Source organism: Strigops habroptila, chromosome 4 (genome assembly GCF_004027225.2).
Source record: "Strigops habroptila isolate Jane chromosome 4, bStrHab1.2.pri, whole genome shotgun sequence".
In the NCBI taxonomy this organism is placed as follows: domain Eukaryota; kingdom Metazoa; phylum Chordata; class Aves; order Psittaciformes; family Psittacidae; genus Strigops; species Strigops habroptila.
This window is the reverse complement of record NC_046358.1, coordinates 70,294,851-70,303,944: the sequence shown is the minus strand read 5'-3', so window position 1 is coordinate 70,303,944 and position 9,094 is coordinate 70,294,851.

Sequence of the window (9,094 nt, the reverse complement as noted above, 5' to 3'; positions counted from 1 at the left end):
CCTGCCTGCCCGGTTAAACCACAACACCTATACAGCCTTTCTACCCTTCCCATGGACCTGTTACAAAGGACAGTAACATCCTTTTTGTGTATTTATGTAATTTTTATTTATGTATATGTGACTGGTTAGTGAATTAAATTGTTGAACTTTTCCTAAAAGCTCTTGTACCTACCCTAAAGGAATTAGTGCAAGAGAAAACTAGTCAACACTTTGAATCGCCTAAAGTTCTTCTGTGTTTCTATTAAAGGTCACTGAAAAAAGCATCTACATAAGGTTAGATACAAAGGCATAAATTTGAAATTTATATTTGATTGCAAAGGTCTCTGAATGCTGAACAAGTTTGGAAGTTTCTAATTAGCTATGCATGATCTCATAACTTGTCATATTCACTAAATGCATAATTAGAACTCCCCCACATCTTTACACATAAATTACACTGTGTGCTAACAAAGAGAAACTCCCAGTGAGGTACGCTTCAGACTGTAGAGTTGCCCTCATCATATGCCTTTGACTTCTTGACAGTATGTTTTCCACTTTCTGCTTAATGATAAGGGTAATTGAAAGCAAGAAAGCAAAATACTGCTTTGAGAAACCAAATACACTACATATTATCATACCTTCTTCTGTTTAAGGTAGAGCAGATGATTAGTTTGGTTCACAAGCTTACAGTACTTCTTCCCAAAGACAAAGAAGTCCCTGCCTTTCGAGAGTGCTCCATGGCTGAAGTCAATCATCTGGTTGGGCTGTTAAGCATGAGAATGACCACTGTTTCTCTTTATCACTGCCACACAGCACAGAACATGCCCTGTCTTAAAAGCATGGAGATTTCTTTTGGAAATGTATAAATGTATGCACATGGAGGAAGAAAGCATAAGCAGAAGTCCTTTCCATATACCTATGTTCAACATGCTTTTTTTTTTAAACATAGCAGTGTCTGCTTTAAGACAAAAAGCCTCTTCAGCATTGCCATCCAACACAACATACACCAGAGACATCTCTACCTGCTATCACACTCTGAATGATCTTTGCAGAAAGGCCCAGCTGAAAGCCTCCACACTACATTGATGAAGCTTGCAATGAGCTACAAATTGCAAAAATCTTTATGAAGCTCTATTCAACATCCGTCTCAAGAAAAGTAGATCTGATAATTCACCTCCAGCAGATAGCAATTTTAGTAAACGTTTCCTTTTCTTTCCATTCCAGGTGGTATAACACAACTAAAGAAACCTGGATGATTGAGTTGTGTAATAAAAGCATTTGTTCAAAAGACTGAAACCCACAGTCAAAACAAGGCACAGATTTTTAAAGCAACAGGAAGTATTAACATTTCTCTGTTGCAGGGTACATCCTGATCATACACAGAATTGTACAAGCTTTGTTCCTATTTAAGAAAACCTATTTTTCACCACAATTGTGGATGTTAGCATTTCTTTTTGTGCCAATAGCAAATGTACTCTCAGTCTCCCTGCAAATCTATCCAGCTGTAGGCTGAAGAAAGAAAAGAAGGCAGCACCTCTGGAGGGTAGTGTGTACATATGGTTTCAGAAAGGACAGCAGAATTATTTTATAGAATCATAGAATTGTAGAATCGTAGAATCATAGAATAGTTAGGGTTGGAAAGGACCTTAAGATCACTTAGTTCCAACCCCCTGTCATGGGCAGGGACACCTCACCCTGTTAAGTAAGTAAAGAGTTTGCCAGCCATTTTATTCTGCTGAATTTATCACAAACAAACCAAAAACAAGCAAACAAAAATCCTAAGACTTTCAGGTTCCAAGAGTTGCATGCTTGTCCAAGATAAATGATGATAAAACTTTGATTCCAGACTCACATACTCTGTGACAAGTCCTTCAGTACGCAAGGGGTTGTAAGGGACATCAATTACCAAGGAAAGGTTTTATGAAAGCCCTTCAGCAGGTGGAGCAGAAGTGCCCAGGACTGTGTCTTCCCATGGTCTAGTAGTAATGGATAAAGCAGCACATGAATGTCAATAATATGCTTTGTTAAACAGCTACTGGACTGAGAAGCCCCTGAAAAGGCTGACTTTTAACACATGAATGAAAGCCAGCCCAATGTGCCATAATTGTTGAGAATTGTATCAAGGACTGTGGCCTATTGTGTGTCCTCTTCGGACCTCTATGAACTGTTCATGATATGTTAATGAGTTCAGAAATGTTAATGTGCAAGTACAGAAGTATTCTGGAGGCAACAGAACATTCCCTAATATTCCTACAAAATGACTATAAAACGCTTACTTGTGCATATTCTATCTGCAAAGATATCAGAAACATGATTTCACTTTGTCACATACAGACAAGCATTGAAACAGAGAGCATTTTACTTCGAAAGGGACCTCTGGAGGTCATCTGTCCAAACCCTGCTCAAAGCATGTACTTAAGGTGAAAGAAGCACATAACCTCTTCTTCCCTTGACGCCCAGCATAAAATATTAATCAAAAATAAAGCCTTATTTTGGCACCCTCTGATTGCAGCCCTACTTACTGTGCCATTTTTGTTAAAGAAAACACAGTGATATTAAAAGGCTCACTGAACTGGTTTCACAGTCTGGGTTGCCACATGCTTATTGGTCTTTAAGTTAGCAAACTGGAACAAAACATTACACAACCAACAGAAGTCCTGACATTGACAACAACCTGGAATTTTACTCTGAAGATTCCATTCCACTTGAAAACAGAGCTTTAAGTCCTTTGTAGCAAATGGGGACAGGGTTATTTTGTAAGAATCTACTTGTTAGCAAGTTATTTTTATTCATATCATTAAAACCGATCTGTTTTATTTGTTCCCAGAGAATGCCAGCCTGATCTACTGATCAGAGCTTTCGTATATCTGTAATTTTCAACTTCTAGAATGCATGAATCCATGCATTACAAAAGCAGATGTGTTTCTGTATTTCATCTCCTAGAAACGCAGTATTGCAGACATATTTTGGCAGTATTGCACACAATTTTGGCTACCAAATGTTTTTGTCAAGATGAGGTTTTTGGAAAAACCCATTTATGTCTATTAAGTCATTACAGCTAGAACCAGATTCCACTGAAGCAAATAGTAACAAATTCTGACTTGCTTTCTTTGCTAATAAATTTGCCAGAAGCAAAAGATACAAGTGCAAAAAGATAAATTCAAGAGCTCTGAGGTGTTTTTTCTTATTTATGTGTTTGCTTGATTCACATAAACTACAAAGTCACGGAGAAGTAAGCCACTGGAAAAATGGCATTGTTCTACAGTGTGCCTGCCCACAGGTAGGGTACTACTAAAACTCCCTAATATCAACCAAAATTTATAGCTAATAACCCAAATAATATAGCTGAGATTCCAAGATACTGCTCCTTGACACGCTCTTCACAGGGTAATTTTCAGTCATGGAGATGTAAACCAAAACAAGATATTTTGAATACTGTATATGAGAAAGCAACGTTAGCCTAAGTACGTTACTAAGGTGCAGGTTATAAAAGAAAAAATACAAAGCTTTTTTTTTTTTATATAAATGTCTAACCAATATACACATGTCAAGACATGTTCTTTGCGGGAATTTCCTTAACATGTTTCTTTAAAAAAAATAAAAGCTGAGATTCTTACTGAATTATTACAAAGTTCTGATCCCTACATGGCTAAAAATAGCCTAAAATAACCTACAAAGGTCATCTGTCTGCAACACATTAGCACATATCCCCCAAAATAAGAAAACTCACCAAGAACATTCTTTGACATGTTGAGTTGATCATGATTTTGGGGACCTGACTCATTTTTACACATTTGGGTTTGGCAATGTAAAGTAATTTGCTTGCCAACACTCAAACACACCATGTCAAATTCAAGAGAAGCAAGAAATTTATTCTCATGCTCAATAATTTTCTAGTTCAATAAACATTTCTCACCTGCTGGATTTCCTGTCAAGGCCTATCATACACTTACTCTCATTACATACTACTAATTGTATTTTTTTACTTCCTCTCACTTCTTATTCTGAAATCTGGCATGATCGATAAACTCTGCATAGCTGTTTTAATCAAGTCTTAACTCCAGAGATGCTTTCTAGTTGCTTTTACAGTACCATCATGTTTCTATTGCAAGATAAGCATCAGCTGAATATTGGTTAAGATTTCCTCTGCCTAATCAAATTTAGTACCCTGAGTGTTTGCAAGCAAATTACTTGATGTTGCCAATGAAGCCATGAAGGGTCTTGTAAATAATGGCATTGTTTTGAAGAACTTCAGACTAGGATGATGGTCCTGAAGATGAGTATGAAGATCACATCTGGTATGTATGTATGTTTTGGAGCTACTAGTGTTACTAAGTACCAATAACTATCAGCTATAGCACTAGGCAGTGACTTAACTGATCCCTTCTTAAAAGGCAATGATGGCACTATATTTTAAGCAAGCTCTGAAACAGGTGTCTATTAGACTGTCATAGAATGTTAAGCTAATAATAATAGAGTGGTGTTTCTCTCAAAACAGGAGGCTTGAAAAGAGTTGCCTTTGCCGTTATACCCATGTGGAAAAAGTAATCTGGTGTGTAGCAGTGTAGACAGAAGATGTCATAACAGTGCAGGCCTTTGAAAATTCCTTCACTACAAATGGGTAACCAAAGCATCCATGTCCTTTGGGAGGCCTCTCCCAGCAACATAAATATCCGTACTGGGAATTCTTGAAATCTGTAGCAAATCTATCATTGCAGTTCTTGCTCCATTTGCCACATTTGAATTTCAACTCACATCAGAAAAATCTTAGTTACGATAGAATTATTACTTTTTCCTCTTCTCTCTGTCCTGAATTTCACTAGATTTCTTTTAAGTCAATGTCCTTGCTCTGGGCAATGGAAGTCTAGTGCCATTACAAAGTCTAGTGCCAAGCCAAGGACTTCTGCCTGTTTGAAGGTTCTTATCACCTTCTTAAGACCACAAGCTGCAGGGGACAACTGTCAGGCTTTGGTTTAATAATTTATAGTACACCAGATTCCAATGAGCATATGATATTGATGTTAAATCTGATTTCAGCTGCACTAGTGTGCTATCAGTGTGCTTTATCTGTCTTCATGCTTTCTGGACAGTGAAAGTTCTTTTTTTTAAGATTATACTGGGTTGATGCTGACTTTATCTTACATAGAATAGAATCATAGAATCATAGAATCGTGAGGGTTGGAAAGGACCTTAAGATCATCTAGTTCCAACCCCCCTGCCATGGGCAGGGACACCTTGCCCTAAACCACGTGGCTCAAGGCTCTGTCCAACCTGGCCTTGAACACCGCCAGGGATGGAGCATCCACAACCTCCCTGGGCAACCCATTCCAGTGCTTCACCACCCTTACTGTAAAGAACTTCTTCCTTATATCTAATCTAAACTTCCTCTGTTTAAGTTTGAACCCATTACCCATTACACTTCTAGATAATTCTTTTTCAATAATAGAAATAATTAACAACATCTGGAATACATATGCATTACAAGTTTGCAAGGTCGTCTTAGCAAATAATAGATTGGAAGAAGGATAATCTATATGATTTTATGGACCTTTCATTGACTGTTTCTGTATTTCATCCATGTATGACTTTGGATACTGTTTTCTAATACAAAGAACACTGAGTAGGAATGGAGGCAAAAACCATAATTTGTGCTATGGCAGGAGCTATCAAATCTGGAGGGAATTCTTTGAGGATGCTTCCCTGGAAGAAGCTATTTGAAAATGCAGCATTTGGGAAGGCATCAAACCAGAATTGTCACAGCAATAAGATTCTACATAAGGCACCAGCCAGAAAACATCCCTTGTCAGTTATAACATTAGTTTATTCCTGCTCTTCATAGGCATAATATAATAAATATGCAAATTTAGTAGCTGTTAATGACAGCAGTTATTTCCCACTTTTGCTTTAAAACCCAGCGGGAAAGAGTTACTGCTATATATGTATCTGTTGTGTGTCAAGTACATAAGACCCAGCAGAATATTACAAATATTCTGATTTTCCTGAATTTCTTCATCTGGTTATGAATTTGTTTCTTACAAATGAGTACCAGACCAGTGTCATGGGATTCTTAACTTAAGCACAGCAACAGCAGCAATACCCAGGACCTACTTCTCTTCTGCAAGACTCCCTGAGGAACTATATCTGATGACTCAGACACTTTACTACTTTTTTATAGTGGTTGCATGCATGGAGCTGTGGGAAATGATAAAAGCTGGTACCTGGGGGTAAAGGAAGAAGAAAATAGAAAGACGACTGATCAAAGCAAATGTTTCTGTCTGATTATAAAAGGAAAAGAAACAACAACAACAACAACAAAAAAAGTTCTAGGTCACTTGCTGCAACACTTACGAAGAGTGACTGGCTGAATGTTCATCATATGGTAAAGCAGTTTGCCCCAGGAGTAGGCACTAGACTGTATCATCTTTCACACACATGCTCCTAGGTCAAATCCCGGTCACCCCATCTGCAGCAGTCAAAACCTATCATCACTGAATTAACAGATGCACGTGCTCCCTTTCCATCTCAAAGGAGAAAATGTCAATGTGAGGCCTGCAGGTGATGCAAAGATCAGAATGGAAGGATTCCCTCCTCACCCTCACACTGTGGCAGAGCTTGCTTTGCCGTTATAGGCATAGCCTGCTACATGTCAAAGATGCTTCCTGGAATAACACAACAGTTAGAGATTGAATAAACAGTGAAGCCATTTTCCCCATAAGAATTCTTGTAGCAGAGGGGGACAGCATGCAGATGCATAAGAAAAACACAAGAACAATACAGTGCAGCATAAGATTCTCCCATTCAAATCCTAATACAACTGCCATGAGGAATGAGATCAGCACACAAACGGAAAACAAAGACTACACGGATGCTACTACGTAGTCACCCAAGAGCCTCTGTGCATTTTTGCTACTATTGGTGTTACAATCAACAACAGAACCCCCAACGAATGGCCAGAGAAATGTCAAATAGGAGAGTGCTATTGTCTCTTCTTCTGCATTACAGGGTTTCATTATCCCCAGGCAGTGGATCTATGCAACCAAATTAATTTAGCATACTCACCAACCATGTACTGAAGCTGCATAAAAGAAATGCATCTTGCAGGAGCATTTTCCGAGTACACTTCACCACATACATATTACAAGATGCAAAGTCTGAAAAGTCTATCACAGGCAGTAAACAGTTTGGAAAGTGTAAGACATGAAACACAGTCCTCATAGGATAACCAGACCTAATCAGATTTCCGTACAGCAAACAAGCTCTGGGGAAAAGCCTATCAAAAAGCAATTCTCATCATTATTTTTTTTTTAACTAAAGGGCAATTTCTTGAGGGAGAAAGCCTCCTAATCTTTGTTACTTCATCTTAGAAGAAATTTGTAAGAGAAGATGAAACGTAAGTCTTGAGGATGAGATTCTTTTAAAAAAACAAAACCAGGAAAACCCAAGTAAGATTTATATTAACTTGCAAAGCATTTAAACAATATAAAGTAATTTAAGAACACATCAAGAGTCTCCTTGGCCCTACACCAGTCTGAGAACAACAGAAACTGCAAGACAATCTGCCTTCACATCAACATTTTGCTGTTACAATGGGCCTGTTGGATGAAAACATTTTACAGTACAACTAGTACACAGATGAATAAGCAAATCCCTTTTGGTATCTTAGTAGACTATAGTACAAAGCAAGATAGCCCATTTTTGTCAGAGGGGCAGCTTATGACAAAAGGGAGGCTTATTTCTTTTCATCCCTAGTATGCAATCTCCAAAAAGACCATTCAGCTGACTACCGCTTTGAATTAATATCTATAATGATAAATAACTGTTTCAGTAAAATGTTTTATAGCAAACTGTAAATCCATTTTCCCTTTTTCTTAACAGTCGTAATGCTAATTATGACATAGATGCGATATTTGCATTCCTTTGGGGGCTATATACTTAGTCTTTATATGAAAATATGAGATAAGAGATTGAGGAGTCACAAAGCTTACTCTTAATTTGAATACAGCAAATGTCATAAAAAGCAAGGCAGATGGAAAGGTGAAAAAATATGAGGTAATGGAGATTTACATTCCATAATACATTCAAACAGACACGAAGGGGATTAAATGTACATTCGGGAAATCTGGATATTTTATTTTCTTCCCTTTTTCCTTCCACCTTCCCAGAAGCCAGAGTTTGCATTACATATTCTCCATTTATAATTTTTGTTTGCCAATTCCAGTTTAACATTTAGTTTGCTGTTTACTGTTGAAAAACAATTAAACAGAGCTAATGGCAAGCCTGCTACCCAGTACAGTTCATAGTTTAGAAAAACTAATCTTTGGAAGTGTGTGCACACATACTCAAAAAAAAAAAAAAAAAAAAGAACCCTATAAAGACCCAAACTTCTTATATAAAAAGTAAGATGTGAACATTTCTGTTTTGCAGCTATAGGATCAAATAATCTATATAAACAAGGTCTCCATTACCAACAGTGACAGAATTAAATCGGTATTAGCTGTTCCAGAACTGCTTGGAAAACATTCCTTGTGTAAGAAAAGACTTTGATGTACCATTTCTGCAGAAATGGTACATCAAAGCTCTCCAGAATAGAGAGCAAAGAGGAATGAGAATCAAATCTCCACTACAACTAAGCACAGCAAAAACGGAATGTCTAAGAAATGTGGTGACCAAAAGCTAACAACAGACATATTTGTGAAACCCCACTCACAGTTGCCTCCAAACACATGGAAGATAAACCCTACAAGAGAATGAAAGTCTAGAGGCTTCTTCAGTAAGAATAACCTCAGTAACTGTAAAATCTAAAGAATGTGGAAAAACCTCCAAATTTAATTACAGTTCGTGGTCTCTGTGGTTAAAATATACCTTTTTTCTGACAGTAACAGACAAGGGACAGCAGGTCCTCTCCTGTTTATGACCTACCTTTTTAAAATCCAGGCTAGGTAACTTTAGAATCAGTGTGAAAAGTCACTCTCGAAGGTATGAAATCACACAAACCTGGGGTCCGGGCAGTGATCCCAAAGAGTGCTGTTGACTCAACAACATGGGAAACATCCATTAAGAAGCTATGATGCCTGCCTAAATGTTTTACAGCACTGCTCTCCTTCCTTCCCACTAC